Raw genomic sequence first — 16,650 nt, 5'->3', positions numbered from 1 at the left:
ATTTACTTCTCGAAGAAGTAAAAATTTTAAAAAAATGATACTTTTTAATAATTAGTTCTACTGTATCCAGGGATGGAATCTGCGACGGTATACTGAGGGCGAAGTAGCGATGGGTAAATGAGCGATAAAATTCCTACATGAACTGATTTGGAAAAATAGTAGTACTCAACAGACTAAAAAGTCATATTCAATATATAACTGAGAGCAAACTTACTTATGGTTCGAAAATGTGGCCACTTTAGAATAAAAGAAGGGATAAAATCAGGAGAGTGGAGATGCCTCTTGGTCACCCGTGAAGATAAATTCAGAGAACTACAATGTGGGATAGGATGGTGAGTGACACAGTCCATAACGCGCAAAATGGAGAGTAAAAGGCTGCAGCGGTTGGGGCATGCTAAGAGAACGAGCAATGACAGATGGCCTAAGAAGGTGTTAATGTGGGCCCCGAGAAGAAGCAAAAGGGGACGACCACTTTTTTGCTGGAATATGTTGATCGAGCAATGGATGAGTAGGAGCTAATTTTAAATTAGAGTATCCGACACTGCTTACAGCAGAAATAGAATAACCTCCCGTGGGAAAAATGAAAGAAGAAAACGATGAGAATATTTTGAAGTGTCTGAACTCCAGCCTAAGCTTTTTAGAGTGTTTCAGAGAGTCTGCCTCACCGTTTTATTACAACAATCAGCCAACCAAAGTCATCTTCTATATTTTCATTTCTTCCATTGCTTTTTTCCGCATTTACTGTAAATTTCGGCCAACGGCCTAGCCGCGGTGGTAACACCGGTTCCCGTCAGATCAACGAAGTTAAGTGCTTTCGGGCTCGGCTAGCACTTAGATGGGTGACCATCCTGTCTGCCGAGCGCTGGCAAGCGGGGTGCACTCACCCCTTGTGAGGCAAACTTAGGAGCTACTTGACTGAGAGGTATTGTGGCTCTGGTCTTCTAAACTGACATACCCCAGGGAGAGCGGTGTGCTGACCACATGACCCTCCATATCAGCCTCCAGTGACGCCTGTGGGCTCGGGAGATGGGGGGGTGGCGGTGTGGGGGGCGTTTTCACGTTTTTCTAGTTATTGTTAAAATTTTATTACTGTGCGAATTTTATCCACGCTCGTCCCAAAATATTTTAGAACGCTTGTTAAGGACTTTCATGTCATGCACCCACACCAGTATACCATCATCATCATTATTATCATCATCTCTAGTTAGTTCTGTACTCTGTCAATTTATTTCAGGCACGCTGTTGAGACGCTGTACGTTGATCACACACTGTAAGTCCCGTGCGTTGACAGCTTAGTCAACAGATGCTAATGTTGGGGAAAACCTGCCCGAAAGGTGAACAGCTTATCGTGTTAACGCAGGCAATCCAGCGGCACTCGGAGTTTACAGTTGTGTGTGTGTTGCTGGATGTTAGCCGAGGAGCCAGCTGGCCTGGGGCGGCGCCGGCGGGAAAGCGCCGTGATAGCGCCACCCCTAACTCCACTCTCAACACCCTTCCCCCTACCCCTGCACCCAATTCGGTTACGGCAGACGCCAGCGCGCGGCACCCCTGACAGCACTCGTCCGGCACAGATAGTGCCCGCCAGAAGCGCGTCAGCCCCACTGTTGCGCGGGCTAGTCTACAACGGCAGGCGCTTTCCGCAGCGTGGACGAAGACGACAACCGGACCACATTTAACTTAAACACTTACAATCGCGATACTTCTACTCTTTTTTGCTATCAACTGCGACATCAGCGTGCCAAGCGAAGCTACGCTGTTGAATACGGTATCCGATGGAAGCGAATAGCATCGTTTGTAATGTTTTGTAAAATAGTGTGTCCAAAAGGGAACGTACGTAGTGCAAAAAACAGTAGCAATAACAAGTTTATCATTCTATAGGTTTCCTAAAGATCACAAGAGATATGAGATACCACATTGCAGGACTGTTTCGTTACGATTTGCTTGCTACTTGAAGACATTTGCTAAAAAATTATGTTTATTTTTAAGAAAACAATGCAGCCAACAGAAGAAAACATGATGAATTACGAAGACGTCACGTACCTACGTAATACCGTGATAGTTTGTCCACTAAGCTTTGAAACAAATCAGTTTGTGAATTCGAAAAACGGAGAACAACTTAGTAGTGCTTTTGAATCGAGTGGATAGTGCACTGAACTAGGTTATATTACGGACATCGACAAAGTGAAAGAAGGGCAATATAGTGGAATTAAATCAGATGATGCTTAAGGAATTAGATTATTATATGAAATACTAAAAGCAGTTGAAATGGTTTTACTATTTGCCGGCCGCGGTGGTCTAGCGGTTCTGGCGCTGCAGTCCGGAACCGCGGGACTGCTACGGTCGCAGGTTCGAATCCTGCCTCGGGCATGGGTGTGTGTGATGTCCTTAGGTTAGTTCGGTTTAAGTAGTTCTAAGTTCTAGGGGATTTATGACCTAAGACGTTGAGTCCCATAGTGCTCAGAGCCATTTGAACCATTTTTACTATTTAAGCAGCAAAATAAATCGACTATGGTCGAAGTACAGCCGATATTTATTGCTGACTGGAATTTTCTTTTCTTGAGTCGTCTGACTTCTGATTAGTTTCATATGGACTGCCATGAATTCCTCTCATGTGCCAACCTCTTCATCTCAGAGTAGCACTTGCAACATACATTCTCAATAATTAGTTATGAACTTTTTCAATCTCTTTCTTCCCATACAGTTTTTACCCTCTACAACTCTCTCTTGGACCATGGAAGTTATTCCTTGTTGTCTTAAAAGATGTACTACTATCCTGTCCGTTTTTCTTGTTGTCACTGTTTTCCACACGCTCATTTCTTCACCGATTATGTTGAGGACCTCCTCATTACTTACTAGTTCACATAATTTTCAATGTCCTTCTCCAGCATCACATCTTAAACCCTTCGATTCTCTTCTTTTACAATTCCCACAATCGCTGGTTCACTGTCATGTAATTCTGTGCTCCAAACGTAATTTCTCATAAATTTCTTCCTCAAATTAACACCTACGTTTGATACCAGTAAACCTCTATTGACGTCGAATGTTTTCTTTGCTTGATATAACCTACTTTTTATGTCTTCCTTGCTTTGTCCGCCAGGTGTTTATTGCCTCCAAGGTAGCTGTATTCATTCACTTCATTTACATCGTGCTCATGAATTTTGATGTTAAGTTCATCGCTGGTCTCATCTCTTCTCTTTACTCTCAGTACGTGCCTATAGTCACTAGAGAGTCCATTTCATTCACCATGATCTCTGATCCTCTTTTCTTTCAGTGTCTATGGTAATGTAATCGGTGAATCTTTTCATTTACACCTTCACACACTTGAAACTTTTATATATTCTTTGATGTATAGACTGAACATTAGAGGTATGGATTGAACATTACAGTTGAAATAATACATTCCGGTATTAAATCTTTTCAGTGTGACCACTTCGCCGTTGATACTCCGTTCTTATTATTCCCTTTTGGTTTTTTGTACATATTATATCTTTCTCTACAATTCACTATCATTTTTCTCTGAATTTCGAACATCACAATTTTGCAATGTCGAACGTTTTATCTATGCTGACAAACGCTATGACGTATCTTGCATTCTTCTTAAGCGCGTCAGAACTGCCCCTCTGGTCCCTTCATCTTCCCTAACGCCAAACTGTCATCTCACAAACCCTAAATCTTCTTTTCCATTCTTTTGTATATTATTTTTGTCAGCAATTTGGTTGCACGAGCTGTTGAGTTGATTGTGGCTGTGAGTATGTCCTTACACCATTCTGCTCTTACCACCTTCACGATTGTGAGAATGATATTTTGGCGGATGTCTGAATGTATTTCACCGGTCTCATAGGTTCTATACATCCCTGGAATATGGTTTGGTTAGCGTTTCAGACAGTGATTTTAAAAATTCGGAAGGAGCGTCATCTTTCCCTTCTGCCTTATTTGATCGCAAATTTTCTGAAGCTTTATTAAGGTCCGATGCTAATATTAGATCCTATGTCTTTACATTTCATCTCCTATTACACCTCGTACAAACCCTCAATGTCCTCCTTCCCCCGATTCACCCTATTCTCAGCGCTGCGGCTGCCTTTGATAAGTTAAATTATTTCTTCTGCTAGCCAAGATTTCTTAGAAGTTATCTTCCTCGTACTAATACTCATGTGTCCTGCTTCCACGATAACGTGTTTCTTGAAATGTCCATTCTTCGTCAACTAAACTGCCTACTGTAGTATTCATCACCAAAGTATCTAAAGCCTTAGAGAATCTCAGATGCATCTCATAATTTCTCAGCACTCCAGCATCCGTCTTCTTTCCATAGTGAATCTTCCAGACGATTTTCGCAGATTCTGCTCTTCATTGTTACAAGGCTGTGACTGAGTCTTTATCTACGTCATACGACACTGTATCTGACTTTGGTGATTGTCTGAGCATGATGTAATCCATCAGGTATCTTCCCATATCTCCAGGCCTTTTCCGAGCATACCTGCCCCTTTTGTGATTTTTGCCACTTTATTCGCTATTACTAGCTGAAATTTATTGCAGAGCTCATTTACTTAGTTTTTTTCTGTCTCATTCCTCCAACTATGCTCATACTTTCCCGTAATTCATTCTTCTGTTCATTCCTCTTCTACTGTGCTCTTACCACTCGTTATTACTAGATTAACATCTGTATTTTGTATATACAGATGTACACATTCAGTATCCTCGTATATTTATCGGACGATAAATAATTCAGTCAAGAAGAAAACAGAAGGTTTTGAAATATGATGCTACAGAAAATTGCTGAGGCTTAGAAAAAGAGATCGAGCAACAAATAAGGATGTACTGAGTTGAATCGAAAAAGAAATATATGGTAAAACCCGTCTAAAGAAATGATCGGTTTTTGGAAGAAATCATCAGTTTGGTAGTGGAAGTTTAGGACGTAAAAATTGTAGAGGGAGCCAAGGGTGAATACAGTAAACAGGTTATTCAGAGATGACAAGGCCTCCGCAGCATACAACAGCGTGGAGAGCTGCATGAAACCGGTCTTCGGACTGAACACAACGACAACAACAACAAAACGAGAATTGTATAGAATCCAGTACCTAATTTAACATATCAGGTAATCGACAATTTCTGTATCTGAAGACGTCTACCGCAAAAGTCTGATACTAAGAAAATAAAAAGATATGTGTTTCTCAACTAAAAACAATTACACAATTGTTGCTAAAACACAGCCGTAACCACCTTTCAGACAATGAGTGATTATATTAAAAAAGGGTTAGGGAACATGAATGTCGCGTGACTTTCAACAGTTACCATAACTTGAGATTTTGTGCAAAATAGTTATATGTGAAATCATGAGCCAATCATAATAACAGCCAGCTACAGAACTATAAATATGGATAAAATACTGTGTTTATATAGTCTTGATCTAAGTGGTATTAGTAGCAATAATATCCAACGTCGTGAATGTTCTTTGCGCCATGGTAATTTCATCCCCCTCGACACACTCGGTCGGGTAACGGTTGTCAGCTGTAACAACCCACCATTTTTCCTCAAAACGATTTAAAAATTTTTAAAACATTTAAAAGCTTTTATATGGCGTTAAAATATGAATGTTTTCACTAAAAACGTACACATGGTCAATTGCATTCGTTAAAAAATAAATGGCCTATGTTCAAACTGTTAAAAAGATTTACACAAATCAATGATGAGTCACATAGATTACTAGGGGTAAGAGCATTATGGGAATTGCAGGATTTTGGGTCATCTGTAGGATGGGTTTTGTTTGAATGATTGTTTGACTGAGGCGTTTAGAATGCTGATGCGAGAAGAGGTTCTAAAACTATCTTTAGAAAGTGGATGGAAGCATCGCTGAGCATGGCAGCCCTGAAACTGGGAAGGGGGGAGCGCTCTACTAAGTCTTCAAGAACGGATACATATCTGGACGGATTTCATGGTCGGAGAGGGGAAAATGATTAAAGTGTTCATTGGGAGGGGATGTGGAGAATGTGTAAGTGTAGTGTGGTTGGTACATATTTGTAGAAACGTGACAGAATACTTGGATCGAAGAGTAGCGAGGAAACAAGGGTGTTGTTAGTGTCAGGTCTGCCTATAATGTAGGATATTCGGAGGTGTTCAGTATAGAACAGAAGAGTGGCGAATTTTATAAGTTGACATAGGATTCATGAAAGGGCGTTAAACGGATCCGGATTCGAAAGACTAAACGGTGTGCGTGCCAGTCAGTGATTTGCGCGGCTTGATAGAAGGGGCGAGCGGAAATCCATGCTACACTATGTGATCAAAAGTATCCGGACAGCTGTCTGAAAATGACTTATAAGTTCGTGGCGCCCTCCATCGGTAATGCTGGAATTCAGAATAGTGTTGATTAGCCCTAAGCCTTGATGACAGCTTCCACTCTCGCAGGCTTACGTTCGTGCTGTACGAAGTTGGCTTTCCAAAATATCCCAAAGGTGTTCTGTAGCATTCAGGTCAGGACTCTGTGCAGGCCAGTCCATTACAGAGATGTTACTGTCGTGTAACCACTCCGCCACAGGCCGTGCATTATGAACAAGTCCTCGGTGGTGTTGAAAGATGCAGTCATCGTCCCCAAATTGTCCACCAACAAGAACATGCTTAAAACATCAGCATAGGTCTGGGCTGTGATAGTGCCACTCAAAACAACAAGGGGTGCAAGGCCCCTCCATGAAAAACATGACCACACCATAACTCCACCTCCTCCGAATATTACTGCTGGCACTACACAAGCTGGCAGATGACGTTCACCGGGAATTCGCCATACCCACACCCTGCCATCGGATCGCCACATTGTCTACCGTGATTCGTCACTCCACATAACGTTTTTCCACTGTTCAATCGTCCAGTGCTTACGCTCCTTACAGCAAGCGAGTCGTCGTTTGACATTTATCGGTGTGATGTTAGCAGACTCCCGACGATGAAATCTAAGTTTATTCAGCTTCCGCTTAACTGTCGTAGTACTCGCAGTGGATTCTGATGCAGTTTAGTACTCCTGTGTGATGTTCTGGATAGATGTCTACCTATTACACATTACGACGCTCTTCAAATGTCGGCGGCCTCTGTCAGTCAGCAGACGAGGTCGGCCTGTACGTTTTTGTGCTGTACGTGTCCCTTCACGTTTCCACTTTACTATCACATCGGAAACAGTGGACCAAGGGATTTATAGGAGTATGGAAATCTCGCATAGACATATGACACAAGAGACACCCTATCACCTGACCACGTTCGGACTCCGTGAGTTCCGCGGAGCGCCCCATTCTGCTCTCTCACAATGTCTAATGACTACTAAGGTGGCAGCACAATGCACCTAATATAAAAAAAACCTATGTTTTTGGGTGTGTCCGGATATTTATGTTCACATAGTGTACATTTGCATAGTAGAAGATGAACCCTGTCAGGGCTTAATGGATGTGGACTATTGTGGAAGTGTGCAATTCCCATTTAGCTTTAGAAGTTTTAATCTACTGCAGGCGTAATGTTTTATAATTAGTAGATGGTTTCTTGTTAGTTTCCAATCAAACCTTAATCCGAGGTATTTTAGTGCCTTAGTTAATTGGGTTACGCGAGAATATGAGATTGGTACTAGGAATGAGCGAAGAGAAAGACTGAGTTCTGCAATAAATTTCAGCCGGAAATAGCAAATACTCTGTTCAAGAGTCACTAGAGGAGGAGGTACGCTTGGAAAAGGCCTGGAGATACGGAAAAATTTCAGTTAGACTACGTCTTGGTCAGGGCGAGATACCGAAATTAGATTCCAGATTGTATGACGTATTCACGAGCAGATATACGGTCAGATCACAATTTAGAAGTGATGAAGAGTAGGATGAAATTTAAGAGAATAGTCAGGAAGAATCAATGCGCAAAGATGTGGCATAGGGAAGAACTAAGGAATGAAAAGATAAGCTTGAAGTTCTCTGATGCTATAGATACTGCGATGAGGAATAGCTCAGTAGGCAGTTCAATTGAAGAGGAAGGGATACCTGTAGAACGCGCAGTCACAGAAGTTGAAAAGAAAATCCTACCTTCAAAGAACATAACTGCGAGGAAACCATGAGTGTAAAAAGAAATACTTAAGGTGATAGATGAAAGAAGGAAGTAGAAAAATGTTCAGGAAAATTCAGGAACACAGAAATACAAGTACATGGAAATAAAACAAATAGGAAGTGCAAGGAAACTAAGGCGAAGTAGTTGCATGAATAATGTCCACTGTTAAATTAAGACGAGAGAGAGGAAGGGTGGCAACAGTACAATGAAGTCCTATATATAAGGGAAAAGATGTGTGTGATGACGTGATAGCAGAAGAAACGGAAGTCGATATAGAAGATATATGGGCTCCAGTATTATAATCTGAATTTCAAAGAGATTTGGGAAACTTAAGATCAGTTAAGTCAGAATTTCTAATGTGATTGGTGGAATTGGCAACAAAACGAATATTCACGTTGATGTGTAAAATGTACGAATCTGTCGATACACCAGACTTTCAGAAAAACATCATCCACGCTGATCCGAAGACCGCAAGAGCCGAAAAGTGCGCGAATTATGGCATAAACAGGTCAACAGCTCATGCATCAAAGTTCGTTCAAAAATGGTTCAAATGGCTCTGAACACTATGGGACTTAACATCTGAAGTCATCGGTCCCCTAGAACTTAGAACTACTTAAACCTAACTAACCTAAGGACATCACACACATCCATGCCCGAAGTAGGATTCGAACCTGCGACCGTAGCGGTCGCGCGGTTCCAGACTGAAGCGCCTAGAACCACTCGGCCTCAAATTCGCAACGAGAATAATAAACCGCAGAATGTAAAAGAAAATTGAGAGTGTGTTCGATGTCGATCACATTGGCTTTAGGGAAGGTGAAGGCAGCAGAGAGGAAATTCTGACGTTGCGGTTGATAATGTAACCAAGACTAAAGAAAAATAAAGATACGGTCATAGGATTTGCCGACTTGCAAAAAGTGTTCGATATTGCCAAGTGATGCAAAATATCCTAAATTCTGAGAAAGATAGGTTAGTAGGCCGGCCGCGGTGGTCTAGCGGTTCTGGCGCTGCAGTCCGGAACCGCGGGACTGCTACGGTCGCAGGTTCGAATCCTGCCTCGGGCATGGGTGTGTGTGATGTCCTTAGGTTAGTTAGGTTTAAGTAGTTCTAAGTTCTAGGGGACTTATGACCTAAGATGTTGAGTCCCATAGTGCTCAGAGCCATTTGAACCATTTTGATAGGTTAGTATAGGGAAAGACGAATAATATACAATATATACAAGAACCAAGAGAGAACAATAAGAGAGGAAGACCGAAAACGAAGTGCTCGTGTTAAAAAGACTCTAAGTCAAGGATGTGGTCTTTCGCCCTGATTGTTCAATGTAAACTATGAAGAACTTAAATAAACTTAAATGAAAGAAAGGTTCAAAAGAGGAATTAAAATGCAAGTTGAAAGAATATCAATTATAATATTCGCTGATGACATGGTAGTCCCCAGTGTACGTGAAGAAGAATAACGGGATCTGTTGAATGGAACGAGCAGCCTAGTGAGTACTGAATATGAGCTGTAAATGAGACGAAAGTAATGAGGAGTAGCATAAATTAGAACATTGAGGAACTTAACTTCATGAGTTTTTATCATGAAGTAGATCAAGTTAGAGGGATGAGTGACGACACAAAAAGCAGATTAGCACTGGCGAAAATGGCATTCCTGGGCAAGAGAAGTCTGCTAATATGGATCATAGACCTTAATTTGAGCAAGAAATTTATGAGGATATCCATCTGGACCCCAGCATTGTATGGATAGCAAACATGGAAAAAAGAGGATTGAAGCATTTGAGATGTGATGCTCCAGATGAACGTTGAGTATTAGGTGGAGGTTATCTGCAGAATCTGCGAGAAAAGTGTGGCGTTCGCTGTGTTATTCAGTGGTTTGGTATTTAACTAATTTGTAAATGAAAATGATAATTCTATTTCATTACATTGAGTAATTACTAAATACTTTTTTTTGCTCCAGGCTAAATATTTGGTCAATTTTCTAAAGAAACCCAAGTCAACGTTGTGTTAAAGTGTTGTCTGTAAGCTGTGTAACTGTCACTAAATCACAGTTTACACAACAGATTCTATACAACTATTGATTATGATGGAATCAGTTATCTTCAGCAAAATGATCATTAAAATCACCGAATATCAGCCGCGCACAATACTGACGTATGTTACCTGCAACAATATTCTTCTCAACTCGTGCGTAATTAATTTCGGCTCCATACATGAGCTAGAAAAGTTTGTTACAAGGACGGTGCTATGAGCACTGTTTTTAAAAAACCAATCTGATTCGAATTATTTTCATTAAAATGAGTTCGGGACCACCGGTGCACATTTAGTTTTACACATTTTTGTTACCTTCGGCATTTATGTCTGCAGTGTTGCGTAATTTGAATTTGCCGCTGAGATAATTGTTAAGATGGCGGCAGACAATTGATAGATTCTTTCTATTGTTAGAGCAAATAGGATAAGTATTTGAAATGCTTATTAAACTTTAATTTCACATTGTCCGCTGTGCACACTAATTCTCATCAAGGAAACCTTTGATTTTTTTGTAAGGAAAAGAGATAAAAACGCGATACAAATCGCTATCATCAATGGCTGCACTCCTCGCAGCGGAAAGAAATAATTAACACAGATAATGCTTATTGAGAGAAAAATTAAAGCTACAAATAATTATTCACTCATATTTATAATAATAATGAACTCTACTCTCAAGTAATAATTAACAAATAATTACAATTTCTTAGCAGACCTTAGTTTGATATGCGTCTTGCGTCCGCAACCTACGAAAGCCAACCAACAAAAGGTAAAAACGAAGGAAGACAAACGCAGATCATGAAAGGACTTTACAGTTATCATTGTCTTTGTATGATATACATCGATATGTGCAATTACATCATAAAATATTATATAAATAATTAATATTTATCATCGTTTTTACCGTTTTTTCATATGTCGGATAGTTAATGTTTATATCTGTTAGAGGCAAAATTTCCTCTCGTCGCACTGTAGCTAACATTTATCTCGTGGATGTTACAAAAGGGATGTGGAAAACACTGACAAAAATAAGGGACAAAATATATGACATCTGTTAAGACATCAGGGAATAACTTCCGTAACAAAAGATGTAGCTGTAGAGGATAAAAACTGTAGAGCTGTAGAGGAAGACAGAGATTGGGATATATCGAGCAAAAAATTGAGGACATATGATGTAAGAACTATTCTGAGATGAAGTTGACAAAGAAGAGGAATTCTTGGCGGGTTGCATCAAACCAGGCAGAAGAGTGTTGACCCAAAAAAAAAAAAATAAATAAATAAATAAATAAATTGGATAGGACAATGTAAATGTTAGCTAACAGTTGTGTTGGCGGACGCTGCGGATGTTTAATTTCGAGAGTATCATTCATGAAGACATTTAAGATATGTCATTTAAATCATGAGTTTTGGCTCTCTTAAGTGTATTAAGGTCTCTTGATTTATTATTAGCGCTTGGGACTCAAAATTTTAATAACGACACTGCTCAACAAAGTTAAAGGGTCATCCTTTCGAAACGCCGTAATGTCTTTCACATAAGTTTGATTTTGGCTGAAATAAGCCTGAAACCGTCGTCGGTAATAGTACAAAAGCTTGGCGCCCTGAGACGTAAACCTCGGGCTCAACGAAGCTTCAAACAGCAACGTGTCGACAAATGCGAGAGAAAAGCCACATCTCAGAAGTTCATGTAAGGTTTAAGGTGAGTTAATGATGTCACATTGGCACCAAATTTCAACATAATTCTGTACAACGCTACCGAGGACGTGTCCCACAATGATAAACTCATCATACCTCGTCTTACCCACATTTCACCCTTCCTTTGTCGCCTCTTCGCTAGGGCTCGGAACCACGGCACACGGCTGGATGGGGTTGCTAGATTATCATGTGTGTGTATTAAGCGCCAAATGGTCCCTCTAAGACCACCCAGTTCTAAAACACTTCCTGTGACACCGATGCATTTTCGTTGAGCACTTTAAAAATGTACCTGTTGGTAACTCTGACACCAGTTTACTCTCGCATCTGCTTTGGCACCTGAATGTAGACAAACCCAACTCTTACGGGCAACAAGCACTTGTATCTTACGAGGGAACTTTATCAGGACGAGAAAAAAAAAAAAAAGCGAGCAAACCCAGCAGTCGATCCCATTATGCAGATACTACGCAGGTATCGCCCTCTCAACATACAGCTTTAACATTTACGTGCTCGGCTTGTTTAATGCGAAGTATTGTGCAATGAAGTGCGAACAGCGAGTCTCACAAAATGTGAAATGCGAGAGCTGGGGAATTGGAGGAGAGGATAACAGAATGAAATGCATCCGTTATAATGTAACTCTTACAAGTGTACTCTACTGAAGAGTGTCATATTAAAGAAAATGAAGTGCATCAACGTTATTTGGTAACCGTGATAGCGTTACGGAGATGTTTAGCAAACTCATGTGGCAGACGCTGCAAGAGAGGCGCTCTGCGTCGCGGTGTAGCTTGCTCGCCAGGTTTCGAGAGGGTGCGTTTCTGGATGAGGTATCGAATATACTGCTTCCCCCTACTTATACCTCCCGAGGAGATCACGAATGTAAAATTAGAGAGATTCGAGCGCGCACGGAGGCTTTCGGACAGTCGTTCTTCCCGCGAACCATACGCGACTGGAACAGAAAAGGGAGGCAATGACAGTGGCACGTAAAGTGCCCTCCGCCACACACCGTTGGGTGACTTGCCGAGTATAAATGTAGATGTATTCAAAATTAAACTATGCTAGACTACATGTTGAAAAGTCAAGACACAATTATGAATCACAATATAAAAATGTTGGAAGTAAAGGGAGCTTTGACGCCAGACATGTTAGAAATCGCACACTTTTACATCATGAGCATAGTAGCACTTCACCAGCCTCAAAACAGTACTTCATTGGATGTTCACAGTATTCTGGCTGGTCACTGGTGTAGCCGCTGCGATACCACGCGTACTGTAAGATTGACCTAGACACAGGTGTCCATAATTGCCTTGAAGAAGTGACTACATTTGCAGGATGGTGCTCCGCTGACGGAATTCACATCGGTACCCAGAAGTCGCGCCGAGATGGTAAACCTCTGGAGAAGCTCCTTGAACATGCGGAAGCCAAATACGTCCAGCAGTTGGCAGTATCTTGTGCCACCTGGCGGTACTGTCAGTGCCGAAACGGCGGTGACTTCTACTCCGTGTCCTTCTCTAACAGTATGGTATAGGTGTGGTTAGTTATTCTATGACCGAACACAACCTTTTTTTAAATCTGTAAACATATTGGTTTTTAATGCTGCAATTTTATCACAGAAATACCCGCATTTACACAGTTTACAACATGACAATGTTAAGACAGTTGTCAAGATAAAGCATCTTGTCCTCAGAAAGAGAAATAACTCTATCCACAACAAAATCAAATTTTAACCAGAATTTTTTTTACAACATTATTCTTACTATTACGTCGTGAAGTTGGCCAATACTACGATAAATTATCGGATTCCTGTTATAAGTTTGGTACTATTTAGGATGACAATCATGTCTCTGGAGGATGGTTAGTTTTGTGACAAGCTGAGCAAAAGATTACCCAAGATCGCACGAGCTTACAGTGATCGAAAGCTGGTGAACCAACAAGTTACGCCTCTGCTCATGGTATTTACATTAGCTGCGATGAGCTGACGTCTGCATGGCTGCTCTCATCCTCTGGATTTTATCAGCAGAAACTCCTCTATGTTTCTTGTTAGGCGAGAAAACATACACTCATCCTTAGTCTTGGAATATGGTGGAATGCACGCACATGGCTGGAGCAGTGTGCGTATTATAATGCCCGGTCAGTTCTTGCAAGAAGAATTAACTAAGTGGCTGGTTCGTTTCTCCACAGTAGGAGCTCAACGGTGCTACAGCCAATATCTAGCTGAATGTCAGCTGCAGTGAACACAGTGATCACACAAATTTCTCCTCTGCGTCGTACAGAGCGTGATGTTCCCCACTCTACACTTGACACCAGTTCAGAGGAAAGTTCCCGAAATTTTCGCTCTTGTCTTTCTTGTAGAAAAACCTCCCCACCTGGTGCTCCACATCGTGGCTTTTCCCAACCAATAGGAGCGTTCCTCTTATTTTGTGGAAACTCTCTCTGCCAAGGGTCCTACAATTAAACTGCGTCGAAATCTCGGCACTTTACTCCTTCCTAGTTCGTTTCCGCCAATCGGGCATTTTGTGCCCACTCCAGACGCCTAAAAGTTACATGTGTACATTCTAACAGTACCATGCGCTGTTCACGTGATAAACTGCATCACTGGTTTGTTCACATCCATTTGGAAATCCCAAAAAGCAGTTTTCTAAAGCTTCTTTCCATCCCACTTCTGGTGGCTACATGCTCACCAGAGTGAGTCACCTGCCCATTCGTTAACTCCCGCCACGGGACGCCCCCTCAGAGCCTTCTGTCGTACCACCCGTGGTGCGTCCTTCGCCCTTGCATGCGCCTGCTTCCAAAGAAGTTCTTCCTATAACAGCAAATATTGATGCTTGCCGGTCACGACTTTCAAGAGATCTAGTTCTTTGACATTTAACGGTAGCAGTTAAGTTATCATTCCACACCGCTCCCGTAAGTGTCGGACGACAGCTTGTGGGTTCACCGAAATCACGAACACAGACCTTGTATCCTTTAACGTCGCAGGTGCGGTCTCACAGACCGTTAGCATTTATTGTTACTCCGTTGCTAATGCATAGGGGTGAGGTAGGAGATTACAGAGTTGTCTTCTTGTTCTTTCCCGAAGTCACTAGCCACCTGAATGGGACGTGGACCTATACTACTGCTACTTCTTTCGTATTAGCGATCTCTGAGACCGCAACTGGGACTTTACGTCACGGATTCAGTGCGCAGGCCATCACAGAGTAGACGCACTGTAGTCCTGGTAGAGATTATGGCATTGGTGGGCCACCAGAGGTGCAGACTCACTGCAGTCCTTGTAGAAATAATGGTATTGGTGGGCCATCAAAGATGCAGACCCTTGTAGAGACGGCCAGCGGCCATCTGTTGCGACTGTGCAGGTGCACAATCACCATCAAAGAGTCTTGCGGACAATATAGCAAGTCCATGAACAACCACTTGTGCACTCACAAAAATTTTTTTTGAAATGTCCTTAGAACCAGCAATGCTGTTATCCATTCACTTGCTGAATTATTAACACACGTGCAAACATTAACAGTCCCAACTTCTCATATATTGTGCATTACTATGACCAACAGAAATGTGTGCAGTGAAATTTAACTTAATTTGAAGAACTGGTGTCTATACAATTATGAATTTATAACATAAGAATACAATTACAAAGGTACAAAATACACCATTAAAGAACATAATAGTACAGATAACATTTGTAGTAATACAGGCTAGCGGAGTTTTGAGAGCGGATGATCTGGACATGTGTCCATCAGAGACAGTAAATTTGTAAGACTGGGTGTCACGAACTGATATATATATATAATGACTTTTGAACATTGTTTGTTCTCTATCAAAATCTTTCATTTGTGAAGTATGCCTATCACTAGTTAGTGCCTTCAGTAGTTAGAACCTTTTATTTAGCTGGCAGCATTGGCGCTCGCTGTATTGCAGTAGGTCGAGTAATGAAGATTTTTGTGAGGTAAGTGATTCATGAAAGGTATAGGTTATTGTTAGTCAGAGCCATTCTCTTGTAGGGATTATTGAAAGTCAGATTGCGTTGCGCTTAAAATATTGTGTGTCAGTTTAAGCACAGTCATTTATAATTTTTCTAAGGGGACGTTTCACTCTTTTCGAAAGGCCAACATAGTGACAAAATGTGACTTAGAATTAGTCACAGACCTCTAGCCCTTAAGATTAAGTCGTCCAAACAACAGTCTGCACTTAAAATTAGGCACCCAAAAAGTTTTTAAACATTTACTCTAGACATAAGCCAGTTTCCCCAAGGGAAAATCTTTAGCGCGTACCACGGGCTTTTTCAAAATCACATTAAATGTAGAATAGCGGCGCGCAGCACAACTGAAAAGGTTTAGAAAATCCAAGCGGAAGGCCAGCGCAAGTCTGATTCAAACACAACCACAGCAGGCAATGGAGGCAAGTCTATGGAGAACATACAAAAGACGCTCATCATAAACATAAGGAAGCAGAACCGGGCTCTTTCCTTGACCCGGGGACCCTGAAGAAGGCGTTGACTTGGTGACCGGCAAAAACCTGAGCTGAAGACTTTCCTGTCGTTTAGAGCAGAAGAGGACATGACCTGTGGGCTTCGCTGAATCGTGCCAAGTCCTCTGGAGGGACCAGGGCACTGCGCGAACAAGTACAGCCAGGGCAGGACTGGACTGGTCAAGCACAGCACATCATAAGCCGCACTGGTATGCATTCTGAACGCCGACCGCCAACGGTCACACCAGAAAACGGTGCACTGTCACTTCTGACCAACTGCTCTCCAGGAAGCCCCTACGTTCCACCGGAGACATCATCCATCATAACGGCCCAGTTTGTTTGGACAGACCGCTTCCTCTCTTCCACCAGAGAGAAAACCAAAGACTCCCTAACCAGCAAAGACCCAGGCGCGAGCTATAGAACT

Source organism: Schistocerca cancellata, chromosome 7, assembly GCF_023864275.1.
Source record: "Schistocerca cancellata isolate TAMUIC-IGC-003103 chromosome 7, iqSchCanc2.1, whole genome shotgun sequence".
NCBI lineage: Eukaryota > Metazoa > Arthropoda > Insecta > Orthoptera > Acrididae > Schistocerca > Schistocerca cancellata.
This window is presented reverse-complemented; position numbering follows the sequence as displayed.